This window comes from Engystomops pustulosus, chromosome 2, assembly GCF_040894005.1.
Source record: "Engystomops pustulosus chromosome 2, aEngPut4.maternal, whole genome shotgun sequence".
NCBI lineage: Eukaryota > Metazoa > Chordata > Amphibia > Anura > Leptodactylidae > Engystomops > Engystomops pustulosus.
In genome coordinates, this window is record NC_092412.1 from 124,112,375 (window position 1) to 124,127,888 (window position 15,514).

Here is a 15,514-nt window from a genome sequence, read left to right on the forward strand (position 1 = left end):
TACAATTGGTTGTCAATTCACATAACTTAACCCTTGCCTGGACAGGCAGTATCTACAGCTGCTGCTGATTAATAATGACTACATGATCCTTAAGGTGAGTTGCGCAGGGTCACCTGCTGGGGAGCTACAGATAAAGGGCCTCGTTCACAAACACTCCTCTGCCCATGCATTGGCAGGGATGTTGCACAGTGTTAACAAATATATTAACACACGTTTGGTAAATGCAAATGTTGACAGACGTTGTTTTGTGTTTAAAAATACAATATAAACGCCACATGTGAACTCCACCTTAACATTGCATTAAAGAACATCTACCACCAGGTTGAAGCACTGTAAACCAAGCACACTGACATGCTGGTGTGTGCCTCCTCTGGCAGGATATGCTCTTCTTTAAGCTTCCTATGGCCTAAGAAAAAAAAGGCTTTAAAAATTATGCAAATGAGCCTGAGAGTCTCCAAGCTCCATTAACACCTATGAAGCCCAGAGCTACTCATGCTCATTTGCATAATTGTCAAAGCTTAAAGACAATTAAAGAAGAGCTGCCACATGTTAACAGCAGTGTTATTAGACAAATCTCCTATCCTGATATGGGCATCCCATATAAGGACTTATCTGTGTTTTGTGGATGATGTCTTTATAATATGGGATGGTCACTTACATGAATGCTTCAAATGATTTAAGTATGAGTATATTGATCACAACAGGCTTTTGAAAGCAGACTTCCACAAATGTGTTGTTCCATTTTGGGAGTTATCCACCCCCCATGTTAAAAATAGCTGTCCTGTATGGATAATTTGTCCATCTTCAGAGAATCAACAATACTAGTGAAGGTTTTGAAACCCAAGTGAGGGAGATTATTTATTTTTTATGTTTATTTATTATTTATTGTTTATTTTAGGGTGAAGTCACATCTGGCGCTAAGGCAAACGCAAATGCTGACGGACCACTGTCCAATCACGATCGGGCCATGACCTGCCTCCGAGCACTAGCGTTGCATTTGTAAATGCAACACTAGCGCACCACTTGTGATCGTATCCTCATTGGGGATGTAACGTGATCTTAATAACCGGGTTTCATTCATGCACAATATGCAATACTGTAAAAAATTTTTGCTGCATGTTTTTCGTGACACACAGAGATAGATAAAACTACAAAATGAAGGGACTTTTTAATCAATTAATTGTTAAATTTATAAAAACTAGAGAAAAATCTATATATATTCTTTTGTAATTTATAGTGTAGCTTTTTTTTCAGTTTTCAAATTGACTCAAAACGACCATCATAAATTAAATTGCTGCAGACTCAAAACCCGCTGGAGTCTTTTGTTAGTTGGCAGCCTGGGAGGAGTTAATTTGCCTCAAAAGAGGAAACTAAAATGAGCTAAAGCTACCTGCTACTGTTTCTATTCCCAACAGACACTGCTTGTGCAACACCCCTGCCAATGCATAGGCAAGGTGGTTGTTGCGAATAGCACCCTCTCCATGTTAGGAGCGGTTAGGGAGACTGATCCACATTTCTTGCACACACCACCTGCTGGAGACCTGCCAGGCTGTAGGTCAGCCCTCCAGTCCTCATACCAAGCATTACCAGGCCACCAAGAAAAGGCTAGGCCCTAGTGGGAGTTAACTTTTGCCCCCCCCCCCACAAGGTAGTTGGAACCCCGGGGAAGAGAGAGTGACTTTTGGTGAACAAGGTAATGTTAGAAACAGTTTTTTTTTGTTTAATACCCACAGGGGGCACAATAGGAGGCGGCTGGGGGACTGGAGGAGGCTGTAGGACAGGAGGCTACAAGAGGAGGAGGCTGGAGGACAGGAGGCTACAGGAGGAGGATGCTGGAGGACAGGAAGCTACAGGAGGAGGAGGCTAGAGGACAAGAGGTTACAGGCGAAAGAGGCTGGAGGACAGGAGTCCACTGGTGGAGGCTGGAGGACAGGAGGCTGCAGGAGGAGGAGGCGGGATGACAGGAGGCTGCAGGAGGAGGAGGCCGGAGGACAGGAGGCTGCAGGAGGAGGAGGCCGGAGGACAGGAGGCTGCAGGAGGAGGCTGGAAGACAGGAAGTTACAGAAGGAGGAGGCTGAAGGCTACAGGAGGAGGAAGCTGGAGTACAAGAGGTTACAGGAGGAAGAGGCTGGAGGACAGGAGGAGAATAGAAGACAGGAGGCCACAGGTAGAGGAGGATAGAGAACACTGGCTACACCATGTGCGGATGGGAGGGGGTAGGAGTTCAGATAATTTATGTATAAGTTTGAGTAGATAAATAAAAGTGGGAAACCAAACATAAAGGGAGGATAAAATTCCCCCCCCCCCCAAAAAAAAAAGTTGAGAGGTATGCAATTAAACTGTATACTAAGTTCTTAGGTAGTTACAATTTATTGTTGTTCCCACAAAATGAAACTAGGTGGCGCCCTTGTCTAGTTCACACTGTCAGGGGACTATTGCCAGAATAACCCAGCAGTGCATTCATTCACTCGTACTTATAACAAAGTAATTTCTCTAATAATAATAATGATAATAATCCAATACTGGGGGTTTCTCTTTATAATCCTGCCGAAAGACAGCAAACATACCTGTATCCAGGTTAAGTGGCTCCACTTCCATTTGGACCCCTGCTAAAAGGCGGAAATCCACCTCCATCACCGCTGCTGAGCGGCTAGAACCCTTGTATGCTCCGGCTCATCTCTTGCTTTTTTCTTGGGCGTAGACCATGAGCCCACACTAATAGAGGTCTCCCACCAGCTGCTTGCAGCTATACAGGAATCCACAACCTTGTTGACCACGAGAATAGAGGAGGTAAAGGTGGATGTGGAGGTTATTGAGGCACAACATGCAAAAGCTCAGGGACCATGTGAGGGAAACAGAGACCCGCATTTTCCAGCTTGAGGACTTTTCCGCCCTGGTCCCTGGACAACTGCAGGCTCTGTAGTGCGTGGATCATATTGAGAATCAGCTATGCAAGAACAAGTTACGTCCTGGGACTGAGAGGGCTAAGGGTCGAGACCCGGTTGAATTCATGGAAACCTGGTTGAGAAACATGTTGCCGGACGCTAACCTATCTGCCTCCTTTGCCATCCACCTATACCAAGGGCACCGTCTTGGCCTATGTTTGCAAGGCTACTTAGCAGCAAAGATTGAGAGCAACTACTACTTCTCGGCCGTGTTGAAGAAAAACCAGGGCTTCCTTCGTGGGAGCGAAAAAACGTCTCAGAGATGCAGATCCAGTACAGTGTGTCTTTCCCAGCACTTCTCAGGATCATCTACGAGGAACGATCCTACATCTTTACCTCGCCTAATGAGGCCGACTTCTGGATTAGCTCCCTGCGGAGTTCGCCCCGACGCTGACAGCTCAACCTTACCCTTGTCCTGGTGACAGAGAAAGTGTCCATTAAGCTGCAAGCTACAGTGAGGATTATTGCCTCGAACTGCAGCATATCGCCACCTCCTTCCTTAGGGACTGTTTTTGGTTTTATGGCCTATTCTGTTTCAATACATTCCTGTATGCCTGCAAATAATGCGATGCCATACATGTTAGGTTATTTGTATGTTTGCTGACCCACCATATGTAAGCTATAAGAGGGCTGCAGCTCTTGGGGCAATAGTCTGCTATTCCCCACCGAGCACAGACTACCCCCCTTACTACATCCATGTGTTGAATTTTGAGGAAAGGGAATCCTACCTAAGTACCAAAGCTTGTCATTTGCTGGCTTATAACGCTAGCACATAGTTGTTTTATTTTTTTTTTATTTCGTTCCTTTGCTGCTGCTTGTATATAACCTAAAATGTCGTTAAAACTACTGTTGTGGTATGTGAGGGGATTGGGTGAGACTAGGAAACACCACATGATATATGCCTTTATGAGACATCACTCTCCCCATTTATTGTGCTTCCAAGAGACACACCTTACCACCCACACTACTTCAGTACTATATAAGCCCTGCATACAGTAGGCATGTCATTCAACCCACACGTCCTACTCTAGAGAAGTGTCTGTCCTGATTCATGACTTGGTTCGCTGGGAAGAACCCAGAGGGCCAATACATATTCATCCGTGCATGGATTAATTGTAAACATTTTGCCATCTTTGGCGTTAAGTTCTCTCTGGCCTCCTCACTGGGCATCTTATTTGAGGCTGCAGCTTTTGCTATCACATACCCGCAGGCCACAGTTCTCTGCATGGGGGACTTTAAACACCCTGCTTGAACGCTCCATTGATAAATTTTGGGTGCCGTGGTGCCCACTCTATAAAGTACGAATGAAACGCTCACCACGCTGTTATTTGCTGTTTGGCAATTTTTCTTTATCAAAAATATATCAATTGTTACAAGCATTTTAAGCAAAACATAATCAACCAAGTGTGAAAGTCCATATTATCCAGTGTGAACTTCAGGGAGACGGGCTGAGCACACCATGTAGTTACTCCATTAAGGAGGACGGCATCCAGCACATCATGTGATGTTTCAGGGCGTGGCCTCTTCTTCTGTCTGAAGAAGCCGAAATGTCACATCATGTGCTGTGTAAGAAGGGGCCACGCCCCGAAACCTCACCTGATGTGCTGGATGCCATCCTCCTTAATGGAGTAACTACATGGTGTGCTTAGCCAGTCTCCCTGAAGTTCACGCTGGATTATATGGACTTTTACACTTGGGTGATTATGTTTTGCCTAAAATGCTTGTAACAATTGATATATTTTTGATCAAGAAAATTTGCTAAACAGCAAATAACAGCGTGGTGAGCGTTTCATTCGTACTTTAAGGAGTACTCAGGGTGTGGAGACCCAAAGAAACGCTCAGGGACTATTCCGATAAGATATTTTTTTTTATGCGACTAGTGGTGCCCACTCTATGCACTACCAAACTGCAGATGTCCCTTACAGAGATGGGCTGGTGCGATTTGTGGCGGAGTCACCATCCATACCTCAGAGAATACTCTTGTTACACCCCGAGGAGGAACATGCTCTCTCGCATTGACTATATCTGTGGGAACCCCTTGGCCCATACCTGGTTAACTAGCATTAGTTTCCTCCCTTGTGGTATATCAGACCACTCTCCACTGCTACCTGAATTACTGTGTACCCCCCCCCCCCCTAGTTTGACACTGGGATTTAGAAAGGTGCACCCATTTTGGCTAACCCTAGTTGCTGATGGAGATCAGACTCCTTCACATTTACAAACCTTTTTAAACAACTTGGCTGAGCATAATCCCTCCTTCTTCTGGGAGTCCCTTAAGGCCTTCCTTAGTTCATACCTGCAGACGGCCATTAGACATATCAAAAAGACCTGTGAGACACTGGGGGGGGTTAACTGTGGATGGGAGATATGTTTCCCCTGGGTTTTCCTACTATGCAAGGCCTTAATGGGGAGGTTGTATTGTCCAGAACCTATGACACAGGTGGTGGGAGAAGCCTAATCAGGCTGCATAAAGCTGCTGAGCAGAGCTGAGAGCATTGGCTCTGAATGGAGGCTGGAGAGCACACTACAGCCCTGACTTCCGTGCCTGGAGCAGCCACATAATTTATATTTTAGTGGTGAGTTAGGGGAACCCAGATGGGTTGGTTTTTGTTTATGTTCTGATGCCTGTATTTGAAGGCTGTTTTATTTTGTACCTGCTCCTGGAATAAATGCAGGAGAGAACTGTTTGAACTGAACTTTGGTGTCACTATCTTGAACTGCATCACAAATCTCCGCTGCCTCAGTCTCTACTGGGCCAAATCTCCCACAGACCACAGCCGTACAGGAAGAGGAACTGGCCACCCAATGTGTGTCACTGGAGGCCACATTCATTGCAGATCCCTCCAATATCAATAGAAATGCTTGGGTACTAGTTGGAAGACGGTACATACACCTGCTTTATGGAAAACAGAAACACCGAACATTTTTTACACAACAGAAATATGTTGAGTAGGGCAATCACTCTAGTGCCCTTATAGCACACCTTATACACCAAAATAACTCCAGCAATACTGAAAGAGGTACAGATGGTATGGTCCAAACAGACAGCGCAGATATACTTTCTACATTTACCTCCTTCTACCAGGAGCTATACAGCTCGAGATGCACTAAAACCTCCCTAGAACTTGCCCACTATTTAGGAGACATATCCTTCCCAAATCTCACTCCTGAAACAAAACCATTAGCCTGAAAGATATGAAAGAGGAACTAGCAGAGATGGCCAAGGGGAAGGCTGCAGGCTTAGACGGCTTCCTGATTGAGGTCTGCCTGCAACATGAGTACCTAATCTTCCCATCACTTCTAAAAGTTTTCCAACTAGCTTTTGATAGGGGCACACTCCTCCTTCTATGATACTACGATAGTACTGATTTTAAAGCCCAGTAAGGTCTTATCTTAAGTGCAGCTAGATCAGGCGGGCCTTATGTTAAGCCGTAGCACCTCTGATAATCTACGCCGTGCACAGATTTTGTTGCAGATCGGGCAGTCTAGGCAGAAGGAATGGACATCAGTTGCCCTGAATGGTCAACAATCAGAGAGCTTTGAGTTGGGCAGGGGCACCCGTCAAGGGTGTCCTCTGTCCCCCCCCCTGCTCTTCGACTTGGCCGTCGTGCCCTCAGCCATGAAGATCCGCACTGATCCACTATATACCGGGGTTGTTAATGTACAAAGAGAGGAAAGTCTAGCTATGTACTATGACGACCTCCTGCTGTTTATGGCGGAGCCGGATACCACACGGCCTTGGCTATTGAAGTCATAGATGACTTTGGCCAATACTCAGGCCTGTCCATTAATTGGACTAAATCCTATTTGTTATACTAACCTTCACATAGGGTCGCTTCTCCCACACACATGTGTAACGTACAAGTAGCTGATAAGGTCCCTCCTCCTTGGGATTAATATACCTTGGGATTTACACAACCTGATATCAGGGACCTTCCCCTTTAAATGGGTTAATGAAGCAAGGGGTAAAAATCTGCTTCCCTTATCCAATCTTGCTAAACGAATCCTTGCTTCCCTTTAGGTGATATCCAGAATGAGCTCGACACATTAAGCAAAGCTGTGCCATTTTGGCTTGGGAGTGTGACCTTATATAAAATGTTAATCCTACCAAAAATCCTATATGTTTTGAGGATATTAATTATACCCATCCCTAAATACGAAAAACCCAGGTATATCAGCTAAGAGGACTAAATACTTATAAACAATTCTACATCCACTTTGGTTATTATCATACTTTGTATGAAATGGTAGCCCTCTTGTGAGAGGAGTGGGAATTGGAGATGACTATTGGCCCAACCTGTTTTATTAGGTTATTTTGTTTGATATGTTATATAACTACGGTATGAACTCTATATCTCATGCGTATTTCTGTGATAAGTTGTACCAATACATCCAGCTAAAGTTTTACTTTACTTTTACAGGCCCTTTAAGCCAACATGTTAAAGAAGACTATGAAAAGTTATGATATGCATGATTATTGTAATATGCCTGGCAACAGTGATACCATGTTGTAATGTTACGAAAACATTTAATAAAAAGTTAAAGGACACCTGTCATCAGGTCTGTGTCACTTGTCTTGTCACTACTACCTGTTGGAGCAGCTCACAAGGATCCCATCCCAGCCTTTATCTAGTTATTTCATACATTATTCATTGTAAAATCATCTATTTTTTATCATGTAAATGAGGCTGGTCACATGGTCAGAGGCAGTGATGTCACTCCTGTTACCCCTCCCCTCTCCTCCCCCTGCTCATGTCTGTGTGTAATGTATAGTAAAGCATTGCATCTGCTGACATGCTGCATCCTCCTAATATACAGGTGAGAGACACAGACATCAGCTACACATGAATCTGACATGTTCTGCTGTAACATGGCTGCCTGGAGCTGCTGTATCTCTCCTAAACATACACACATGCACACACAGGCTGCAGGGGCCACCAGCACCAGGAAGCACATCATTATACAGCCTCACATCATTATACAGGCTGTCAGTCAAGCACTGGGGGTGTGGCTGTGCCTCCCACTCATGAATAGAGTGGACAGCTTGAATATGCTAATGCTTCATTGGACATTTCACAGGTCATTTGCATACAGCTTTAGGACCTCATTGCTTAGGTTTACAGGCATGTAGAGGGACAATAAAGGGATAGAGGCAATGCTCTCTAATGGCAGTTTATGAAAATATATTTAGTTTAGGGGGGTTATTTTGCATGACGGGTTCTCTTTAATGAATAAAATAATTGTGGCTAAATAGAAATGCACACACATAATTATTCTGAATATTCACTGTACCTATATAAATTATATGCTAATGCAAATATAGCGAGGTCATGCGGGATGCTCAAGTATAGGCCACAGATGTTGCAGGTGACCCAAATATATCCCTCTTTCCAGACAAATTAATGTAAGACTTCCTGGTATTTATGTAAGTAGCTTGGTATTTGAGTTACTAAAGGCTGGAGAAGACTATTTCAGAGATGACAGGTCTAAGGGACTGGAGGAACAGAACCTTTATAAATTTTGGGTACACCATAGAAAATAGGAATGACAGGGTAAACTGGACATAATGAGGCACATTTACTTGCAGGGTCACCTGCTAGAATGCACAGTGCCACGATTCACGAAGATTGTGTGCCTGAAGTCATGAATGTGTCGCTTCCCCTCTCAGGTCCGACAGAGTTCACCATCTTTTTAGTGGTGCATCTAAGTGTTAGGGCTTGTGACACAAGTTTATAATTAAATCCTGCACTCAGTATGAATCAGTTGAACTGTCCGATGGCGCACCCCTTAATTTGTGTTGCATGGACGCCCGTGCAGCTGTGCCACAAAAAGGGTCATGTGCGCCACAATCCCAGCGCAAACACTTGTGCAAGCCGTTTTAGCCCCGAAAACGGTGCATAGCCCGACAAAAGTGCATGTGCAACCCTTAGAAAATGAGCCCCAATTAATCCATATGCCTTTCTTGTAATATACCAAGATTAATACCCTTCTGTAATTGTTCTCTGATCTTATTCCCAAATAACAAATTAAGATCATCTGATAAAATGAGATAAACATCTCTATCCTCCAATAAATCCAAAGCCAATGTTCTGTACATTATCCAAAATAACCACTTTCCTTCAGGCTCAGTACCATAATTTTAAAACTTACCACAGTCACAGTCCCTGGATCTAGGAGTACATGTCCCTGACTTATCATGATTGATTTTGATGGTCAATGCTTGGGAATGCAGAGTAATCCATATAATGAGATCAGGTGCTGAGATATTGCAGAAAGGGGAGGGGTTAGTTTTAAGAGTGTGAAACTTACATGAGGATATGGAATGTAATTGACCTGACTTAACAAAGGCTTTTAAAACATGTTGTAAATTTTTGAAGGCGAGTATTAGCAAGGCGGAAAAGCATTTTACAGAATTGGTGCAGCTTGGGAGATGTACAGGAGACATAAGCTGTGGTAGAATGGTAGACTGAAATGAAGGAGGAGGGGTTACTCTTTGGAGATATTGTGGTTTGGACTGGCCCACCAAAAGAAAGGGGAGGTTACGGGGCACAATAAGAAGGGTGAGATGAGAGGGAGCCACAATGAGTGGGGAAGTGGAGAGGAGCCACAATGTAAGAGGAGGAGCTGAGGAGCCACAATGTAAGGGGGAGATGAGAGGGGGTGCACAATATGTTACTATATTGTTACTGAGCATATTTCTGGTGCTGTATTTCTGGAAAGACTTTGGTACTATTGCTGTACACACAGATCTTAGTTCTGGTACTCTCTTCATTTTCTAAGCTTGGTTTAGTGTGATTTTATGTACAGAGCTTAGTTCTGGTGCTGTATGTATTCACTAAGATTTTTTATGATGCAGGATTTATTTTTAAATATTTGGATCTCTACAGTAAACACTGAACTTCACAAAGAGAGAAGAAGTGAGTAAACAGAGATGTGGATAGAGAGAAGAGGGAGGTTGTGATTTAATTCCTCACAGGTGGGTTGGGTGTAGTAACTGGACTAAGAGGGGAAGCAGAGTGGGTACACTGTGTGAAGAGGCATTTAAACAATTTTACTCAATTGGCAAAATCATAATTTGAAGTTCTAGGTAAAAACACTTCACAAATTTAGACAATATGACTATAAATTGCGGTTCTATACAAAAACATTTATATTTTATTCTATAAACTGCATTATAATTACTTTAATTGTTGGTATTGTTGCATTCAATAACATTTCTGTATTGCACAGTGCATTACGGTACAAAAAGCACACAAAAAAAGACCTTATTCTTCAAATAATCACATGCTAAGCATATGCACATGATCATTGATCCATAATATTTATAGACACACCAGATATGCCTAAATAACTTACAAGGGTTATTTTAAACTTGAGGTATTGTCAAAGTTTTATACGACACATTTATGATACAACACCCAGGTCTATAAGTAAAGCATATTTACATAAGAGTGGAACGTGTGTCTCTAGATATTATATCATAAATATATAAATGCCCAGCCGCTTTCTCTTGTAGAGGAAATACCAGTAATGAGCTCATATACAGATTCTCTCCTCAACCATGTAGATAGCTTATGGCTCTGTATCTGGTCTATTACATTCTTGACATGTTCCTGGCAAAAGTTAGAAATCAGAACCATGGAAAATTTCAAAGTTTTGATCATTGACATTACAACTGTAATAGGCCCATGGACTCTTTGTAAAGTTAAAAAGCTTTTACATAATGCTTTTAGGATAGGCTATATATATTGGGTATGATGGGGGTTTTAAAGTTTGTTAAATGTGGGGGTCTGAGTGCTGGATCATATTATCCACTCATACTGTGAATAAGAAGTAAGATGTCATTTAGGGGTTAAAACTTTTACTATAATTAAAAAAATTAAAATGAGAAAAGTCAATGGGGCAGATTTACTTACTTGGCCCATTTACGATCCAGCGGCGCGTTCTCTGCGCTGGATTCGGGTCTGGCCGGGATTCATTAAGGTAGTTCCTCCGCCATCCACCAGGTGGCGCTGCTGCGCTGAAAAGCATCGGAACGCACTGGAGTTCACCGAGCCGGGCTGAGTGAAGGTAAGTGCAAGCTCCGCGACAGATATATATTTTTAAATGCGGCAGATTTTCCGAATCCGTCGGGTTTTCGTTCGGCCACGCCCCCCGATTTCCGTCGCGTGCATGCCAACGCCGATGCGCCACAATCCGATCGCGTGCGTCACAATCTGATCGCGTGCGCCAAAATCCCTGGGCAATTCAGGGGAAATCGGCACAAATCGGAAATATTCGGGTAACAAGTCGGGAAAACGATATCGGGCCCTTAGTAAATGACCCCCAATAACTTCTACAAATGTGGCCCACATTTATTAAAGTGTTTCCACCAGTTTTCTGTCCAACTTTGCACTGAAAAGAGCATGCAAACAGCTTTTTGCACCAGTACTGCACTCTATTTGCCGAGACACAAAATTCTGCACCTAAAGGGGCATTCCAGTGCCAATTTGGACCATGCACCACATTTATAACTGCGACTTGCCCGAATTGTGTCACACGCTCTATGTTAAAGGTGCACCAAAAAAAGTTGTGCACACTTCCCGAGCAGTGCATTAGTGAGGCAAATTGCAGATAGTGCAGTTTGCATAACTTTTGATTATTGTGGACCTGTTTATTTTTTACATTTTATGTAAATAGATTACTGAATAGATTTCTTCCATGTCATTTTAGCCACAGGTCTAATTTACTGGGCCCCCGTTTAGGTATGGTGGGGGAATAAATGACAGACACTAATGGATAGATATAGGAATTTGTATATAGTTGCATGTAGCTGGCATAGGAGGCAAACCAGAGTCGCCTCATTAAATACAATCTGGATAATAAGACTCATATCTGTGCAACAGAGTATGTGAAGAATGTTGGAGAGGACTGTGAACCACGATAAGAAATAATCATGTGAGACACTGGGATTATAATTGGATCTCCTTCCCCAAATTAGTTATTCACCCCTTTCACATTGAAAAACAATAGCTAGAACAAAATGAAGATGCACCTTTCTGTGAATTAGCAAACTGCATACACGACAATACTGTAATATATTCTATATTTATAAGAGTGATCCAAAAAATAAATTTGTCTTATTCATGTCCTAACATGTGAATTCATGTTCTTTGCTGCAAAAACAACCTCATTCTAATGAAAGGAATAGGTTGGTTGTTGCAGAGATTCCTGCAACATGTGACTATACCCTACGCAGTGCAATAAATAAATGATTTTAAGAAAGAACAGATTTCTAAGGTAATGTTTGTTTGATGTAAGGAAGTAATAATGTTTGTTTTCCCAAATTTCATTTTGCATTTGTCCCTTTATGGCTTGGTGTCATTTTCAACCATTAGAGTTTTTATAATTAAAATGCCCCTTAACTGTGTTACCAGAAAATGACCTATTTTTGACCAAGTTTATACATAACCCCTTAGTGAATGTGCTATAATGGTATGATGCATCCCCTAAACTGTAGCTCCTGCATGATGAAGGGATTGATACTATGGACTGGCCTGCCCGGTACACAATCCAATCTGGGAAATCATGTCTTGTTGCATCCAACAACACCATGTTGCATCAGAGACTGCTCAGGAGTTGATTGATGCTTTAATAGAGAATTCGGAAGAGATCCCTCAGGAGAAAATCTGTCACCTCATCAAGAGCATGTCCAGGAATTTTAGGTAGATACAGGAATGTGGAGACTACTAGGTCTCATTTTCATGTCTTGAGGTATTTCCACTGAATTTGGGTCTGAAATTAGATTTTTAACTTTGATTTTGAGCATCATTCCAAATCCAAACTTTCATCAGATATTCATGATATTCATGATATTTCATATCATTTTTTATATTTTATTGTTCTCAACACATTCCACTATATAGTGCATAAATAATTTCAACATGAATATTTCATTCACTAAGATCTAGGATTTGGTATTTTAGTGTTACAATTTATATGGAGATATGCAAATAAGCTTTCCAGGATGGGACAAGGAAAATCTCACCACCTTACCATCAAGAATAACTTTCAGGAATATTAATGACATGATCTGGGATTAAAGGCAAACTAGTAGAGAGATGGCTTTTGACTAGGGACAGAAGTAAGAGTTCTCCTTATGGAGACTCAGAAAATTAAGGCCAACTTCCAGGTGGCCGCCCCTAGGGGAATCTAGGAAAAATGGAAATAAGATTTTCAAGATGGGACAAGTGAGGTAGCCCCCTCACCATCAGGCATGACTTTCTGGCAGGGCCGGGTTAAGGGTAACAAGGGCACTGGGCTGTTTAAAAAGCATAGGGCCCCTTACATACCTGCATATAAAAAATGCTAAATATATACATAACTACATGCATGTAATTACCTACAAACACTTACTAATTACTCATTAAAAGTTTGTACGAAACATATCAAAAGCGCATGTGAGTTTTTATTTCTGATGTGTTTCAAAATGCTTCCCCAGGCTGAGACCGCATTCACACGCTGCATTTGAATTGCATTTAGAAACTAAATTCATGTGCAGCAGGTAGGAGCTTCTCAAGATAGCAAGTGCATTTAGACATAAGTGTTTGCAATTGGAAACTAGCAACACGCCGATAAGCAATGCAAAACGTGTTTAAAACATTTAGGTTTAAACGCATCTCTAATTGTGAGAAGCATTTAAAATAACTTTTCAACTTTACATATTGCAAAATCACATATATTTTAAACTTGCCTTCACTAACACATGCAGATGTACTGTAAGATACAGAAAAAACATCTGTGTGTGCTCCACACTTTAAACGGATAGAGCTAAATGCTGGACTTTTAACAGATCAATGCACATGTTCGTTATTTAACTCCTTAATGGGTTGAGCCCTCATCATACAAACATGGGGTTTGCTGCATATTGCAGCAAACAACCACTGCTAACGCCCACGTTCAGTGCTAATGATTGGTGTTAACCATTTGATTGCTGCTGGAGTCTTTGTTGTGATCATCACTCCCCATGATGTCACCTGGGAGTTATGCCTCCCAACCGTCCTGGATTCAGGAGAACAGTTGGGGATTGTCATGCTATGTCCTGCCTTCCCCCGGATACTGGGACAGAGTCCCACCTCCTGGTCCCAGCACCCTTGCTGCAGAGCCTCACGCAGCAGACTGGAACAGTATCCTCACACAGACAGCGAGCACTCAGCACGGGACCCCCCTCCCCGAGTCCAGCTGAAGCCTCACTGACCGGCTACACAGCAAAGATGAGGAGAGAACAGTAAATGAAGTGCCTGTCACTCACATCATGCTTAAGGTCACTGTGTGGCCAATGGCACACATCAGCGCTTTGATTCCGTTTAGAAAACGGAATTAAAGTGCATGGAGGCAGACTGCGGCCAATTTGCATATGCTGGTTACCATGCGCATGCTTTTCTATAGAAAAACATATGTGATCATCTGTGGCCAACCCCCCCGTACTTTGATTGTGTTTTCTAAACAGAATAAAGCTTAACTTGTGGCAGCAGCAAAGGAGATCAGAACAAGCCATAAAATGATCGCAATGCCTTGCAAACTGCCAGGCATTGCAATTATTTTCCCCTTCACACTATCTCCATGCCAAGGAGGCATGAAGTTGTGTGTGCCCACAACAGACAGGGCCAGCGGGGGCATTTCTGCACCCTTGCTACAGCCTGCGAACCTTCAGAATCGAAAGTTCACAGGTTAAGGAGCATGGGCAGGGTGTAATTGTACGCTGCGCAACCCAGACCTGATGTATCCAGAGGTATGGGAACTTCATCATATGATAAATCCCCCCCAGGTGTGTGAATAAAAGTGTACATGAATCTTGACCAACGACTTGGCCCGGTTTGGTTTATGTGTCTCCATATTTCACTCCCGACCTTCAAAAATCTATAACGTTTTTCCCCCATGTACAGAGCTGTGTGAAGGCTTGTTTTCTGTGTAACAAATTGCGCTTTATAGTGATGATATTTGATATTCCATGCTGTGCACTGGGAAGCGGGAAAAAAATTCCAAATGTAGTGAATGGGTGAAAAAATTAATTTGCGCCATTTTCTTGTGGGCTTGGTTTTTATGGCTTTTACTGTGCGCCCCAGTTGACTTGTCTCCTTTTTTCTTTGGGATGGTACGATCACAAGATATTTAATTAATATAGGTTTCATTGTGTTTTAATACTTCAGGCGCTGATAACTTTTTAATACTTGGGGGTACAGAGCTGTGTGTGGTGTATTTTTTTGCAGGTTAAGCTGAAATATTCTTTGCTACCATTTTTTTTTGTTACATTGTGACCTTTTGATCAATTTTTCATATGTTGCAATTAGTTTAGGACATTTTGGCGCTATTTTCTGTTACAGGGTTTAACGTCGGGAATAATGGTTATTGCGTTTTGATGGATCGGACAGTTTGGGATGCGGGGATACTTGTTTATGATTTGTAATGTTTATTTTTATATCTTAGAACTATATTTTTTCTTTACTGTTTTCCGGACACCCGAAGGTACTTTAAACCTAGCTTGTCTTCATCTTACTACAGTATGGCAGTATAGGGGATTATTACACATA